This window comes from Loxodonta africana, chromosome 5 (genome assembly GCF_030014295.1).
Source record: "Loxodonta africana isolate mLoxAfr1 chromosome 5, mLoxAfr1.hap2, whole genome shotgun sequence".
NCBI classification, from domain to species: domain Eukaryota; kingdom Metazoa; phylum Chordata; class Mammalia; order Proboscidea; family Elephantidae; genus Loxodonta; species Loxodonta africana.
In genome coordinates, this window is record NC_087346.1 from 12191642 (window position 1) to 12207652 (window position 16011).

Genomic DNA, 16011 nt, shown 5'->3' on the forward strand with positions numbered 1-16011 from the left:
TTCCTTCTTTTGGACTCTATTTTCAGATTTATAATGTGAGAGTGGACCAATGGGGATAAGAATTCCTAGATATCCTTGGGAGAAATGACCAATATTACCGAACTTCTATTTGGGATAAAGTTAAGTAAACCAAGGTGGCTGGGTGGGGCAAACTGTTTGCACTCGTGTACTCACCAAAAGACTGGAAATCTGAAACCATTTAGGGACACCAGGGGAAAAAAGGTTTGGAGGTCTCCTTCCATAAATATTATGGCCAAGAAAACCTGTGGAGCTCAGATCTACTGTTTAATGCATGTGGTTGCCATATGCCTGAATTAACTCAAGGGCAACTTTTTTTTTTTTATAATTAATTAACCAAGCATTTGAATGTGAAAGTCACAAAAAGGAACAGAAATCAACTGATGAGAATTAATATCGCCAGAAAGAACCTAACAGCTTGTGATGGAGCCTATCTATTGGAAGCTTTTCTAGATGTAGGATCATGGTCCATACAATCAAGTTTAAGTATGTGATGTGGATTGAAACAGCTGTGACTTTGCTTCCCTGTGTAAGAAGGACATCTGTTTACAGCCCAGCATTTAGATCATCACGTGTTGTATCACTACATAAGAAAACTTCTAGAATTATTGGAAAATTTGGTTGATGGGAACCGAAAGTACGGGATTTTAGGCATGGTGCCCATTCTAAAGAAAGGTGATCCAACAGAATGCAGGAATTACTGAACGATATCATTAATATCACACACAAGTAAAATATTGCTGAAGACAGTACAAAAACGGTTGCAGCAGTACATTGACAGGGACTGTCAGAAATCCATGCCGGATTCAGAAGAGGACATGGAACTAGGGATATTATTGCTGATATCAGATGGATCTTGGCTGAGTAGGCAATACCAGAAAGGTGTTTACATGTATTTTATTGAATATGCAAAGACCTTTGACTGTGTGAATCATAACAAATTATGGATAACTTTGTGAAGAATGGAAAATACAGAACACGCAGAAGCTGTACATAGAGCAAGAGGCAGTCATTCCAACAGAGCAAGGGGATAGCGCACTGCTTAAAATCAGGACAGGTGTGCAGAAGGGTTGTACCCAATCAATGTGCTGAGCAAATAATCGTAGAAGCTGGAGTATATGGGTTGGAAGGAGAATTATTAATAACCTGTGGTATGCACATGATACAATCTTTCTTGCTGAAAACGAAGACGACTTGAAGCACTTACTGATGAGACCACAGACTTCAGTATGGATCACACTTCAACATAAAGAAAACAGAAATCTTCACAACTGGACCAATAAGCAAAGTCATGATAAACAGAGAAAAGTTTGAGGTTGTCAAGGATTTCATTTTACCTGGAACCATAATCACTGCCTAAGGATGCAGCAGTCAAAAAATCAAAGGACGTATAGAGTTGGGCAAATGTGCCACAAAAGATCTCTTTAACGTATTAAAAAGAAAAGATGTCACTCTGAGGACTAAGGTGCACCTGACCCAAGCCATGGTATTTTCCATTGCCTAATATGTCTGAAAAAGTGGACAAAGAATAAGGAGGACTGAAAAAGAAGTGATGTATTTGAATTACAGTGTTGGTGAAGAATATTGAATATAACACAGACTGCTAGAAGAATGGGCATATCTGTCTTGGAAGAAGTATAGCCAAAATGTTCCTTGGAAGCAAGGATGGTGAGACTACGTCTCACATACTTTGGACATATTATCAGGAGGGATCAGTCCTTGGAGAAAGACATCACGCTTGGTAAAGTAGAGGGTCAGCAAAAAAGAGGAAGACCCTCAATGAGATGGATTGACACAGTGGCTGCAACAATGGGCTCAAACACCAACGATTGTGAAGATGGTGCAGGACCAGGCAGTATTGTACATGGGGTCACTATGGGTCGGAGCCAACTCGAAGGCACCTAAAAACAACAGAAACAACACAGATAAGGTTATGCAGGGGTTAAGTGGAAGTGTGGGAAAAACAAAGATATGCCCGTATTTGTATTTCACACTGGTAAGGCAGCTCATTTTGTTTATATTCTGTAGTGATGGGAAAAAAATCCAAAGACTCAAAGATGAATAATGCATAGTGTGCAAAACATAAACCAAGGACAAATGACACCCCAAATTTCTGCATATCGTGGGTATATAGTGATACTGAGGTACTAAAATTCCACTGAAAATATTCTTCTCCACCTCTGGTGTTTGTATGTAAAGATTGGCTGAGACAGCTTAACTTGCTCTGATGACTGTTCCCTAAACTATAAAATAGAATGTTGTTTATTCTCTTCTTTACATTCTTTTTTTCAGTCTTACATCTTCTCCATATGCTGTTTATCTTAACATTTTCATAACTCATTTTAATGCATAGTTACATCTTCACAAATTTTTAGTTAAACAGTGAAAAGACTGAACTCAATGGCACGTACTTACATCTGGTTTACGTTCATTCTTTCCTCAATTTTTGCCATAAGCATGTTGGAAAATTAATTTGATAATACAGCAATATACATAACTCACTTTGACAGTGTGAGTTAACACTTTGGAGCCCTTCAACTTAGTTCAGTTGGCCTTGTAATGCAATAAATATATAAATGGAATAAAATCCCAATAGATATCTAGTACTGTACATTCTTTTGTCTAATAAAAGAAAATTATCCCCTAAATACCTAAACCTTCAAAGAAGTTAAATGTTGTTCCTTGACTACTGCCTGGTAAATCTATTTCAATCAATATGGAACTAAAGTAGGTAGGAGAAGGAACATTCATAGCATGACGAGAAGATATTGTTGGATGCCATTTAAAAAAAAAAAGGTAAAAAGATAGATATGTAGATAGACATCTTTCCTTCCCATTGACTGTACAATCTTACTCCATATGACAAAATCTTATGCCAAGATGAAATCTCAGATAGGCCCATTATCTTATTTACAAACTCTAAGATAATAGTTTCCAAAAATGGTCTCATTTTACAAACTAATGTGTCTAGCCCAGAAGAATACAAAATTAGGAACTTTCAATTTTATTTATTTTCTTCTTTTCCAGCTTGTCCCTGCCACAGACTGACCAAGTCCTAAGGGAATAGGAATATGTGTGCTTCTTTATTTATCATTCTTATGTGCCTTTTCTTCCCTCCTCATTCACTTGAAAAGGCAAGAGCCTTTTCAAGGTGATATGGGTTTTTTTTTTTTTTTTTTTTTTTTTTTTATGGGGGTAGGTGCTGGAAAGATCCTACTTGATGAGCACTTAAGTAATTCAGTATTAGTTTCTTCTGGAAAATACTAAAGATAAAAGCTCATTTTCTATCTTGAATGTCTTGGGGGTTTCTCAGAATTCCTTGTAAAGGTCTAGCAAGCAGCTGTTTTCACTTGGGCAGTGCTTCTTCTTGAGTTGGTTTCTTAACTTCTGCAGTTATTAGTTTACTCCAGCCTCCATGGGTGCAGGTTTCTATGCCCTCTGACACAATCCAGGGAACAAGTGGATCCCCATAGAGCAACCATAGACCAATATTCATACTCTTTAGTAGGAATCTGGTTCTCCAGAGTTGAGAGATGCTTCATTACAACTCTTGTCGCTTTCCAACAACCTGTTGTTGTTAGTGGTTCGCAAGTCAACTCCAACTCATGCTGACCTTAAACATGTAAAAGAACAAAACATTGCCTGGTCCTGTGCCATCCTCACAATTGTTGGTATGTTTGAGCCCATTGTCCCAGCTATTGTGTGACTCCATCTCATGGGTGGTTTCCCTCATTTTTGCTGATCCTCTACTTTACCAAACACAATGCCCTTTTACAGCAATTCAACAACCTAAAACCGTTTGATAGGATCAAATTGGTATTGCTCGACGGACTGCAATTTTTTTTTTTAACAAATACTTCCTTTACAATTCTGCAAATACCATCTAATGATTCACTTTGGAATGTGGGGGCATAAGTGCTTATTATTTTATTTTTGGTCTTTGGGGTCTGAACAAAACAAAACAAAAACACAAAATAGCCTCCTTTCAAGAAGCTGTCACCAGGATAAAAGGAGTTTGAACTAAATATACTACACTAAAATATCAAAGATGAAGTGAGGAAGACTGAAATCTATAAGACATCAAACCCTAAGGATAAGATTAGCACAGACATACTCACCAAAATCCTTATGTATTATAACAGGCTTTGAAGAAACCACTTCAAATTTCAAAATAAAGATTTAGGCCAAATTTTATAGTCACACAGTAAATCCATAAAATCCATTAAGAATTGCCACTTGTGTACCTACTGTATGTCAAATTCTGTGCTAAGTTATGTATAATAGAAAAACAATTCTATTAGTTGACTAATATTATCTCCCCTTAACATGAAAAGGAAAACAAAACAAAACAGAGGAACATGAAATTAAATAGTCTTACTATTCCCATTAATACTTACCTGGCTATTGTGAAGCTCGGATTTGACAACAAAGCCTAGACTTTGGCCATTTTTTTACTCTCTAACTTCCAGAAGTGTGAAAGATGGCTCTCACAAACTCTAGTGATAATTTTAGAATTGTTGGAGTAGATATGTGTTTGTTAGAATGTAATGAACTAATGTTGGATGACCGAGAGGAGCTTCAGTGATTTGAAGGAGGCCTGGTGTCACCATGGTTAAGTACTTGTCTGCTAATTGAAAGATTAGTAGTTCCAACCACCAGCTGATCTGGGGGAGAAGATGCCCGGCAGGCTGCTTTCTTAAAGATTTAGGGTCACAATGAGTCAGAATAAACTCCAGGGCACAAAACAACAGAGGAATTTGCATTTCCCATTTATCTTTTGAAGTTGCTATCTAAAGGACATTAAAAAAAAAAAAAAAACTTCATCTTAATATATAATTACACTCTTAGAGTCGAGGTCCTGTGTTCCAGTAGACATAAGGTCTGAGAAGACAGAGCTATGCGTGTGCTCTAATCACTGTTCTAATTTGTGATACATAAGACTTCATAAAGAAAACCAAAAGCTGGGATAGAGGACTACCCCAGCTTCTCAATAGATAGGTATAATGAACATTCTGTTTATCATACTTACAAATCAGAAATACCAACAATATAAACTAAAGAGAAGTATTCATTCACGTGGTATTCAGAGTCTCATTTAAGATACAGTACGCTGTGATATTTTTCTTGGTTTTGCATGTATAAGTTAAGCTGAATGACTATTGTGTTTAGAGGCTAATAAAGTATTTACTTTTTTTGTTTTTTTTTAGCTATGTTGATGTTGAAAAAAGAATTTGTTGGGAGGTAGATTCTAAATACTATTGGTTGTTTAGGGGAAAACAGTGCTCAGACTTTCATTTACAAAATCATTGGCAATTGTTCTGCTGGTCTCTGCTTTTGTTGTCATAAATAAATAAAGTGGGATGAAACTCTACAGAAATTCCTCTTTCAAAAATAAAGTAAAAATTTTAAGATTTTTATTAATATGGTACAGTTTTTATTGCTTCTATTTTTTAGAGAAAAGGGAGCAACAGCTGCCAGTGGACTTGGCAGCCTTTTTAAAAATGCCAAGACTTTCAAGATTTATGTCCTACTTTTCCAAATGTACCTACACACTAAAGCAATGTATAGAATCAACTTCTTTTTCCTTCTCGTATTGAGTTTATACTGGAAATATTTAAACAAGACATTCCTGAAAAATAATGCGCTTGTTTCAAAGAAATGATCTGGTTATAAACTTGAAACTCATTGAGGGGTTTATGTCTGAACATGCATTAATCTATTTTCCCCCTATGGTAATACCGTTATAATCATTATAATTTAATACTGTTACTTGAGTTAAAATTTTCAGATTTATAACTTAAGTGAAATTAGCACAGCTTTGGAAATGTGTGCCAGTTTAACAGACCTCTCTTTGCAATACTGTCAAAAAGAATTTTTCCTAGTAGGAAAATCCCGAACTTTGTATTCATCCCAAGACTGATCCAATCCCAGCTCATACGTTTACTAGCTGAGTGAGTTTGATCAAGTTCAAAATCCCTGAACCTGAACTTTTTCATCTCTGTAATTCTCTTGACAGTTAAAGATAATCCATGTGACCTGTTGTGTGGCAGAGGGTCAGTAATTGGGAGCCGTGATAATTTTAAATGCAGAGTAACTGTATTTTGTTTGTTATTCAAAATCATTGTTTTGGAGTTCCAATCCCTTGACAATGGTAATGATTTTATTTTATTTTTTTCTGTCAAAGCTAGATAATGAGTAAGATTGATTGAAGGCATCTTTTTCACAGGGAGAGGAAGGAAGTTAAGTGTGGATTAAATTTGGGGAGCATTTCAATTGACCACAGGATCACTTTTTTTATTATTATTATTTTATTTGTATCACTTTCCAATGGAATAAAGCTCCAAGAAGAAATGGATCAAATGTGACTTGTGTTTCTTCCAAGCTGGAACACAGCATCTGTCTACCTTAAAATAGGGTGGAAATTAAAAATGCTAATAAAGAAATTACTTCTGTAAAACAATAGTTTTCCTGAAAATCAGCATAGTGTAGAAAGTAATCATTCAGACACTAGAGCCAGGCTGCCTGAGTTTGACTTCTAAATTTGTCTCTTCTTCATGCTCTGTCACCTTAAGTCACTCATTTAAATATTCTGTGCCTCAGATTCCACATTCGTAAAACAGAAAAACAAAATAGTGTGAAGAATGAGTCGGTTAATATCATAGGTTGTGACACTAATATTTTATTCTATACTTGTTAATATTTAGTGCTCAGTGAAGTGCTATTATTATCACATCTTACAGCTTTTTCTTCTTCTATGTGCCTATCTATCTCTTCCCATTGTCTTCTTTCTCCCAGCCAGTAGTCAAGATACTGGAACTACAAGAAAACTAGGTTGTTTCTGAGTTATTGATTTGTAATATTCTTATAATTTATACACAGAAAACCCACCATTTATGAATTTATCCAATATTTATAGTAGTATTAAAATTTTCCTTTGATATTAACAATATATTGCTTAGATTTTTTTAAATCGATGTTACACTTTATTCCACTCTTAGTGTAATCTTGTAGAGTAGTCATATGTTCACTTCTTACATTTATGAGGTTTGGGAGTGAGACGAAGACGCTAAAGAAAGCAGCCATGAGGAGAAGAGATTGGGTAATGAGTGCTGAAAGACTTTCCCTCCCCACTTTGATGACATATGTTGTTGATTTCCTTTAAGCCCATGTGTTTCCAAATCAACTGGAAAGTTCTCCTGTAATTTCTATACTGCCTATTGCCTAACGACTTGTTCCTGTTAAAACTCAATTTAATGTACATAACGTACTTAATATCAGAATCCTTCTACCATTAAAGATTAGGGATGTAGGAGGCTTAATGATGGTCCCCCAAAAGATAGATCGGGGTCTTAATCACTAAACACCACAAAAAACCCATTGCTGTTGAGGCCATTCTGACTCCTAGTGGCCCTATAGTACCTGTGAAGAATACCTTATATGGCAAAAGAAAGGAGTCCTTGTGGTGCAAGGACACCAGCCACTCAGTGGGAGAAAGATGTGGCAGACTGCTTCTGTAAAGATTACAGCCTTTGAAACCTTACGGAGCAATTCTACTCTGTCCTATAGGGACACAATGAGAGAGAATCAACTCAATGGCAGTGGTTGTGTGTATATGGCAAAAGAGTAACTATCACCTTGTATGGCAAAATATGTGATTAAGTTAAGGATCTTAAAAGGAGGAGCTTTTCCTGGATTAGCCTGGTGGGACATAAGCGCAATGACAAGTGTCCTTCTAAGACTAGAGATTTAATAGCGTGAAGAGAAGGGACAACTTGACCACGGAGACAGAGGCTGCTGTGATGCAGCCACAAGTCAATGAATGAATGGCAATTACCAGACACTAGAAGAGTCAAAGAGCAGATCATCCTCTAAAACCTTCAGAAGAAGCACAACCCTGAGGATATCTTGATTTTCGAGTTCAAGCCCCTAGAACTATGAGACAACAATTTTTTTTTAATTTTAGCCAAAGTTATGATTATTTGTCAGTCCAGTGAGTGAGTGGATAATGGAAGAACTCTTATTTCCTAATAAATTTATGAAAGGGGGCTAATTCACAAAATCCATCCACCTCTTTCCCAAAAAATCATTTTTAAAATAACCTGTTAGTGATAATAATCTTGAATATAGAAAAGAGGTGTGCATTATGGTATATCTGAATGCATGGTGTGTTTGTGTGTACACACACTCTCAAGGGTATTTTAGGGTAGAAGAGAGGTGACCTGGGTAGAGGAATATCTGTAATCTTGAATTCACACTAGATAGAAGGCCACTAACTCACTTATGTAACTACTCCTTTAAGTGCATTTTTTTTGTGTGTGGCAACAGCTTACTTTAAAGGACATAATGGTTAAACTACTTGAGTCCATGAAATGGTGAGGATATAAACAAAACTGAAATTGAAATTTGGAGAGTATTTCAATGACCACAGGCTTATTGATTTTTTTATCACTTTCCGAACATTTTGGAACTGTCATGAATAAACAAACAGTATATAAACACCCACTTGCATTAGTGGCAAATATCCCCAGAGCTGTTACGGATATATACAAAGCTGGGTAAATAGACAGAGTGCAATACCTTTACATGCTGAGAATGCAAACAGAATATTACTGGAGAGAAAATACGGAAAGGCATATTTACAGAAATTCCAATTACAATAGAGAGTATGCATCAGTAAAACACTAGTTTAATTGAAATATTATGTGGCTTACAGGGAAGCAATATGTTCAGGAAAAATCAAACAGGTTAAAAGCAATATCCATCTTCTTCTTATTTGGAAAAGTCTTATGTGAAATTTAGAAAGGTTTAGAAATTGAGAAAAAGCAAGCATATTCTTCTCAAAACAACATTTTTCGGCAAATGATTAAGGTAAAACACACACACATAAACACACATATTTCTAAAAATAATTCAGGTAATTGTTTGAATGAATTCTGTGAAACTTTCTAATACCTTATAAGAATTCCACTACAAAGAAAACTATACTAAGATTTTGTTTAATCTTAAAACTCTTTCTTCATCCCTATAATTGGCGTATCTTGGAAATAATGAAAAGGGAGTCTTTGTTTAACAAGAGAAAAAGTTGATGTGAATATCAAGAATTAACCATTTCTGAATTCAACAGCATACATATCAAATGACACTTTAATGCTGCTAGATAGTACTATGACACTTTCCTCCTATATGTGAGAACCCCTTTTCCCAAACAAATATTTTGTGCTTTCTTTTTTCTCCTCAATTGTGCTGTTTATTTTCTGTTTTCATTTTAAATTATGGCTTTAACTCATGTCTTATTGAGAAGGTAGCAGCAACAAACCTAGAACCCCTTCAGCTTCCCTCCGTTGTGTCTATATTATTTCTTTCAACATTACTTTACTTGTAGATGTAGGCACCTATTTAATGGGTTAAGTAGTTTTGTTTCCATCAAAAATTAGCCCCTCCATTTTTTATCTGGGCCCTGTTTTCTTGCCTTCTCAAAGATGTTCTTCTACAATTTCTTTGTCCTTCATACATGTCATTTATTTACTCCTTTTTTTTAGTTAGGTCACTCTTAGAAAAGACTCATAAAATGTTATCTTCCATTTCAAATCTCAATTTCCTCCTAAACGCCCCCCCCATTTCTCTGCTTTCCTGAATAACAAAATCTCTAATGATAATAATAATTATCAGTATGAGAAAGCTTCAAGTCCTTTTTCAACATGCTTCACTAAGATTTTTCTTCCTGAAATTCCAGTGAATCTTTTTAAAATCATCAGTGGCCATCACGTGGCCAAATCCTATACTAATTTCTATGATTTTTACCTTGTTTATAATTTTGGAATAAATTCAATACACTTCCTCACTGCCTGTCAGTTTGCTATATTGTGGGGGCTTGCATGTTGCTGTGATGCTGGAAGCCATGCCATTGGTATTCAAATACCAGCAGGGTCACCCAAGGTGGGCAGGTTTCAGCTGAGCTTTCACACTAATACAGACTAGGAAGAAGATCCTGGTAGTCTACTTCTGGAAAGAATTAGCCAGTGAAAATCTTATGAATAGCAGTGAAACATTGTCTGATATAGTGCTGGAAGACGAGCCCCCCAGGCGGAGAGACACTCAAAATACGACTGGGGAAGAGCTGCCTCTTCAAAGTAGAGTTGACCTTAATGATGTGGATGCAGCCAAGCATTTGGGACCTTCATTTGCTGATGTGACACCAATCAAAATGAAAAGAAACAACTGCAAACACCCATTAATAATTAGAACCTGGAATGTACAAAGTATGAATCTAGGAAAATTAGAAATCATCAAAAATGAAATGGAACACATAAACATCAATATCCTAGGCATTCATGAGCTGAAATGGACTCGTATTGGCCATTTTGAAACAGACAATCATATGGTCTACTATGCGAGGAATGACAACTTGACGAGGAATACTATTGCATTCACCATCAAAAAGAACATTTCAAGATCTGTCCTGAAGTACAATGCTGTCAGTGATACGATAATATCCATACATCGACAAGGAAGATCAGTTAATACGACTATTATTCAACTTTAAAATTGAAGATTTTTACCAGCTTCTGCAGTCTGAAATTGAACGTGCATTCAATTAGGATGCATTGATTATTATTGGTGATTGGAATGTGAAAGTTAGAAACAAAGAAGGATCAGTAGTCAGAAAATATGGCCTTGGTGACAGAAACAATGCTGGAAATCACAAGATTGAATTTCACGAGACCAACAAACAGCTCCTTCATTGCACATACCTTTTTTCACCAACATAAATGGCTACTATACACTTGGACCTCACCAGACAGAATACACAGGAATCCAATCGACTACATCTGTGGAAAAAGACAATGGAAAAGCACAATGCCATCAGTGAGAACAAGGCCAGGGGCCGACTGCAGGTCAGACCATCAATTACTCATATGCAGGTTCCAGTGGAAACTGAGGAAAATTAGACGAAGTCCATGAGAGCCAAAGTACAACCTCGATTTTAGATACCATATCAAGAATAGATCCGATGCATTGAACACACAACCGAAGACCAGGTGAGTTGTGAAATGTCATCAAGGACATCATACATGAAGAAAGCAAGAGGTCATTAAAGAGACGTGAAAGAAAGAAAAGATGAAAATGGATGTTAGAAGAGACTCTGAAACTTGCTCTTGCATGTTCTGCAGCTAGAGCAAAAGGAAAAAATGCAGTAAAAGAACAGAAGATTTCAAAGGGTGGTTTCAGAAGATAATTATAATGACATGTGCAAAGATCTGGAGATAGAAAATCAAAAGGGAAGAAAAGGCTCAGCATTTCTCAAGCTGAAAAAAATGAAGAAAAAATTCAAGCCTTGAGTTGCAATAGTGGAGGGTTCTATGGGGAAAATATTAAATGACTCAGGAAGCATCAAAAAAAAAAAAAAAGGTGGAATATACAGAGTCACTATACTAAAAAGAATCAGTCAATATTCAACCATTACAGGAGGTAGCACTTGAGCAGGAACCAACGGTACTGAAGGAAGAAGTCCAAGCTGCACGGAAAGCATTGGCGAAAAACAAGGCTCCAGGAATTGACGGAATACCGACTGAGATGTTTGAACAAACAGATGCAGTGCTGAAAGTACTCCCTCATCTATACCAAGAAATTTGTAAGACAGCTACCTGATCAACTAATAGGAAGAGATCTATATTACGCCAATTTCCAAGAGAGGTAATCCCACCTAATGTAGAAATTATTGAACAATATCATCAATATCACATGCAAGTAAAATTTTGCTGAAGATCATTCAAAAGTGGCTGCAGCAATATGTTGACAGGCAGCTACTAGAAATTCAAGCCAGATTCAGAAGAGGATGTGGAACCGGGGATACCATTGCTGATGTCAAATGGATCCTGGCTGGAAAAGAATGCCACAAAGATGTTTACCTGTGTTTTATTGACTATGCAAAGGCATTCGACTGTGTGGATCATAACAAATTATGGATAACATTGTGAAGAATGGGAATTACAGAACACTTAATTATGCTCATGAGGAGCTTGTACATAGATTAAGAGGCAGTCGTTGGACAGAAAACAGGGTACTGCATGGTTTAAAGTCAGGAAAGGTGTGTGCCAGGGTTGTATCCTTTCACCACACTTACTAAACATGTATGCTGAGCAATAATCTGAGAAACTGGACTACATGAAAAACAGGGCATCAGAATTGGAGGAAGACTCATTAACAACCTGCCTTATGCAGATGACACAACCTTCCTTGCTAGAAGTGAAAAGAGCTTGAAGCACTTACTGATGAAGATCAAAGACCACAGCCTTCAGTATGGATTATATATGGATTATACCTCAACACACACACACACACACATACACACACACACAAAATCCACACAACTGGATCAATAAGTCACATCATGGTAAATGGAGAAAAGGTTGAAGTTGTCAAGGATTTCATTTTACTTAGGTCCATATTCAACCCCCATGGAAGCAGCAGTCAAGAAATCAAAAGACGCATTGTAGTGGGCAAATCTGCTGCAAAAAACCTCTAACATGCTGAAAAGCAAAGATCTCACCTTGAAAACTAAGGTGAGCCTGACCCAAGCCATGGTGTTTTCAATCACATCCTATGCATGTGAAAGCTGGATGATGAATAAAGAAGACCAAAGAATAATTAACACCTTTGAATTGTGGTGCTGGAGAAGAATATTGGATATACCAAGGACTGCCAAGAAAACAAACAAATCCTTCTTAGAAGAAGTACAGCCAGAATGCTCCTTAGAAGCAAGGATGGTGAGACTACTTCTCACATACTTTGAACATGTTGTCAGGAGGGATCGGTCCCTGGAGAAGGACATCATGCTTGGTAAAGTAGAGAGTCAGTAGAAGGGGAAGGCCCTCAGTGAGATGGATTGACTCAGTGGCTGGGACAATGGGCTTAAGCATAACAATGAACGTGAGGTTGGTGCACTACCGGTGGCTGATTTGTTCTATTGTACATAGGGTCACTATGAGTTGGAACCGACTCCATGGCACTTAACAACAACAACATTCAATAAACTTGTCCATTCTACCTTCTTAAAACTCTTCTTGTCTTTATCTCAATGCACACCTGGTTTTTTGGATTAGTTCAGTTGCTAGATCTTTTCAGCCTTGTTTGCTAGCCCTTCCTCCTTGGATTAACCTCTATCCTTTTGCTGTAACTCTCTTAGCATTATTCCATGCATAGTTTTAACTGACATTTAATCTTACACCAAAAACGCACTGCCATAGAGTCAGTTCCAACTCATAGTGACCCTACATAATAGAGTAGAATTGCCCCAAATGTTTCCAAGATTGTAAATCTTTACATAAGCAGACTGCCACATCTTTCTCCCAAAAAGTGGCTGGTAAGTGTGAACCGCCAAACTTCCGGTTAGCAGCTAAGTGCTTTAACCACTGCATCACCAGGGCTCCTATTGAATTTTATTTAGAACATAATTCTTTTTCAACCCCATCTGTCCCCTGAATTTCAGATTATATGTAGGATTATTCACATATCTCCACTTAGATAACAAGCATGTCAAGCTTATCATGTCCAAAATCAACTCTTGCTATAGATGGCACAGGAGCCCGGATGGTGCAGTGGTTAAGCATTTCGCTTCTAACTTAAAGGTCAGTGATTTGAATGCACCAGTCTCTCCATGGAAGAAAAGACCTGACAATCTATGCTCATAAAAATTACAGCCTAGGAAACCCTGCAAGGCAGTTCTACTGTGTCCTATAGTGTCGTTATGACTTGGAATTGACTCAATGACACACGACTTCAATAACACAGATGACACAAATGATCATGCACTCAACTACTAGCCAAAAGGTTGGAGGTTCAAACCTACCCAGAGGTGCCTCAGAAGTCAGGCCTAGTGATTCTATTCTACTCTGGACTCATGGGGTTGCTATGAGTCAAAACTGACTCCAGCAACTGATACAACATCAACGTAGACGTATACTTTAGCAGGGCCCCACTTCTCAGTAAATGGCACTTGGTTTAGCCACTTGATCCAGCAAAAAATCTAGGTGTCACTCATGATTTTTCTCTCTTTCAATCTCCAATACCATTGCAAAGATTCAAGAGATCTGGAGATTGAAAGGGCTCAAAGACTCCATAGAACATATACCTGAAAGGCTTTTAAGGCAAACAAAAAGATTGAAGGCAAACATCAGGGATTTGAGGGACATCCAGGCATGAACTTCCCAGGTTCCTTCTTATTAGCACAAGGACACGCTTTTGCTCCAGGTTGAACTACCAAGATTGTCTAATATTTCAGGAGAATTCACAGCAGAATCTTTTATGCTTCTTTGATCAGGCTAACTGATTAATCTAGTGAAAGACACTAATAAAAAACTAGGTTCTGAAGTCTCCCAGGGAAGTTTTAGACTATAAAAAGCATGTCATTAATCATTTTACTTATTTAGTTAGATGTCCTTATCTTGACCAAGCCTCAAAGCCAGACATCCAGGTGTCTCTGAAGATAAGCATATAGCTTTCCGATATCAGCTATAAAACAGCTCTCTCCTACCTAGGAGTTTCTGGGTGGTGCAAATGGTTAACATGGTCGGTTGTTCACTGAACCTTCAAAGGTCCATGTCCACCAGGAGTCTTGGAAGAAAGGTCTGCTGATCTACTTCTGAAAAAAATCAGCCCTTGAAAACCCTATGGAATGCATTTCAACTCTGACATACATGGGTGGTCAAAAGTCAGAGTCAACAGTGACTGGTTACCTGCCCATTCTGCAGAATATTTTGTTGACCCTATCTACAAAATATATCTCTATCTCTGATGTTAATATTTTGGTCTAAAACCCCACTTTTTAAAAATTTGAATAACTTCAATAACCACATGCCATTTTACCATCTTTTCCCACCATCTTATAATGCATCCTTGACAGAGCAATAATTGTAATATTTAAAAATAAAAAATCAAACATGCTTTTCCTCATTAAAATATTCTAATGTCTCCTCACTTCACACGCACACAAAAACACTTCTCTCCATGTTTTATAAATGTTAAAAAATACTTAATCATTAAAACAAGTCTGTGAGGGAGGTACTCTTTTTTTCCCTATTTTAAAACTGAAGAAACTGAGCCGCAGGGAGGTTTAGCAACTTGATCAAAGTCACAGGTTTGAAAGGTTGAAGCCAGGATTTGAATTCAGGCACAGTCAGTCTGTCTCTGAAGGTCATACTATTAACTACCAGACTGTTTTCCCTCTGTTATTTGATTATACTCATAAAATAAAGCCTTTGTGCATTTTTCCCATGCCGTAGAGTAATAGGGGTCACTAGCTTGAATCTTTGAAGAAAAAAAATTATTATTCTGCCTTCTTTTCATACTGCTTAAAACTGTCTAGTGAAATTTTATGTCTTAATCAAGTTAGATCTCACAGGCACAATAATATCTAAATTTCACCATTTATTAGAGAAATCGGAGCTTCACTTTGAGTTGAATTCCCTTTAGAGGCAAATGATAGGTTATAGTTTCGTAGTTTTAAAAGCTTATGCTACTCAAATACCAGTAGCATTCACCCCTATGAACAGGGCATGGTTAAGCAGACACCCTGTCGTAGCTGAAATGGCGCCATCTTTTTTTTTTTGTACTTGGGCATCTTTAGTTTCGTCGCATCCAATTACTAGATTATATCTTGCCACAGAATCATTCTCCGTTCTTGTCTTTGGTTCTTTAGGTAAGGTGACAACCAAGACACTAATATTATAAAAGTCAATCATGGAAGAACGTGTAGAAAAGTTTAATAAGATTTTGAAATAAAATGAGATATTCTTGAAACTTAGTGAGGCAAAGGTTTTTCAAAGCCATTTTTTTCTTTTTTTGGGCCCTTCAAAATGTTCACATTGTGATTTAACCACATTCTTACTCGGCGAGGTAGGGGAATCTCATTGGATACACTTCATTGTATTTTATATTAAAATTCACCGATTCTGAGGCTTTCAATGCATAGAAATGTAGCAGAATTTACATCTT